The 2,123-nt window shown below is 45.4% G+C and overlaps 1 pseudogene; it reads left to right on the top strand.

Moving 5' to 3' along the window:
- Positions 1-970: 970 nt before the first annotated feature.
- Positions 971-1,088, top strand: LOC126426093 (5S ribosomal RNA; annotated as a pseudogene).
- Positions 1,089-2,123: the final 1,035 nt, after the last annotated feature.

Raw genomic sequence — 2,123 nt, 5'->3', positions numbered from 1 at the left:
AAGGCGTGACAGGAAACTGTGAGGAATTTACCTTATGTCTGGATTTATATAATAAGCTATGAGGACGTGAGCGTACGCCACGCCTCCAGTGGTGACCGATGGTAGACGACTAGGCATAAAAATTGAAATATAAATACAATTTGTGTTAAGATTTCAATGCAAAGAAACCATGTTCGTTTTAAAAGACACTGTTAGATAAATAAACATTAAAAAGTATGAGGAAATACTTTTCAACGTCAGAACGTCAGAACGTTAGTAAGTTACCTTATCTTCATTCGTAATATAGTATGGGAGAAGGATAATAATTTCCTGTCTGTATTCTATTTACTTTGTGCTTATTTATATCCTATTTCTATTGTTTAATAACGTAACAATTTTAAGTGTGCCTATCTGTAATCGTATATACAGAGCCCTCTAGTCCAGTTACTATGGACGCCGTCGCCATGGTAGTGGCCCAACATGGCTGCCCTCTCTGCTAAGATGTTATCTGTTGCCTAGTCCAGGCCCTATGGACGCTGTTGTCATTGTAGCGGTGAAATATGGCTGCCCCCTTTGCCACGCTGCTGCCCGTCGCTTAGGCAACGACAGGATCGATACACACTTTGGAGAGAATCCATCGTCATAGTGCAAAAGATAGTGGCAGCCTACAATGTGTATAGAGGCACCCAACAAATATACGAACATTTTGGCTTCATATTTAGTTTGATTGTATAAACGATATTTAATGAGTGGCGATGTATTGAGAGTTATTTTAACGCGATTAAGACTGTTTTCTTAATACTAAGGAAGATCTGCCCCCTACAACCAAGTGGCGGACGTATTCTGGTGGGCCGGAGGACCCACTGTGCGTGGCACAGAGTGAGGAACCACTGGCACTTGGGACGGCGATGGCGACGTAGCTGCAGCGTGTGTCAATGTTAACCGAATGAGGTGTAATCTTTCAGATTTACGTTTAGCCTCTGTGTAAGTCGGCAACGGCCTTGGCGCAGTGGATGCACCGGTTCCCGTCAGATCACCGAAGTTAAGCGCTGTTGGGCGTGGTCGGCGCTTGGATGGGTGACCAACGAAGCCGCCATGTGCTGTTGCCGTTTTTCGGAGTGCACTCAGCCTCGTGATGCTAGTTGAGGAGCTACTCGATAGAATAGTAGCGGCTTCGGTCAGGAATACCATCATAGCGACCGGGAGAGCGGTGTGCTGACCCCACGCCCCTCCTATCTGCATCCTCCTCTGAGGATGACACGTCGGTCGGATGGTCCCGGTAGGCCACTTGTGGCCTGAAGACGGAGTGCTTCTGTGTAAGTCAGTCAAAATGGTTCAAATGGCTTTGAGCACTATGGGACTCAACTGCTGAGGTCATTAGTCCCCTAGAACTTAGAACTAGTTAAACCTAACTAACCTAAGAACATCACAAACATCCATGCCCGAGGCAGGATTCGAACCTGCGACCGTAGCGGTCTTGCGGTTCCAGACTGCAGCGCCTTTAACCGCACGGCCACTTCGGCCGGCGGAATGCAATTGTAGGGGAAGGAGTAGAAGAAAAGGTTACAGGAGAATATGGGCTTGGGACAAGGAATGAAAGAGGAGAAAGACTAATTGAGTTCTGTAACAAGTTTCAGCTAGTAACAGCGAATACCCTGTTCAAGAATCACAAGAGGAGGAGGTATACTTGGAAAAGGCCGGGAGATACGGGAAGATTTCAATTAGATTACATCATGGTCAGACAGAGATTCCGAAGTCAGATACTGGATTGTAAGGCGTACCCAGGAGCAGATATAGACTCAGACCACAATATAGTAGTGATGAAGTTCAAGACATTAGTCAGGAAGAATCAATACGCAAAGAAGTGGGATACGGAAGTACTAAGGAATGACGAGATACGTTTGAAGTTCTCTAACGCTATGGATACAGCAATAAGGAATAGCGCAGTAGGCAGTACAGTTGAAGAGGAATGGACATCTCTAAAAAGGGCCATCACAAAAGTTGGGAAGGAAAACATAGGTACAATGAAGGTAGCTGCGAAGAAACCATGGGTAACAGAAGAAATACTTCAGTTGATTGATGAAAGGAGGAACTACAAACATGTTCCGGGAAAATCAGGAATACAGAAATACAAGTCTCTGAGG

The sequence above is a fragment of the Schistocerca serialis genome, chromosome 1, assembly GCF_023864345.2.
Source record: "Schistocerca serialis cubense isolate TAMUIC-IGC-003099 chromosome 1, iqSchSeri2.2, whole genome shotgun sequence".
Classification (NCBI taxonomy): domain Eukaryota; kingdom Metazoa; phylum Arthropoda; class Insecta; order Orthoptera; family Acrididae; genus Schistocerca; species Schistocerca serialis.
This window is presented reverse-complemented; position numbering and strand designations above follow the sequence as displayed.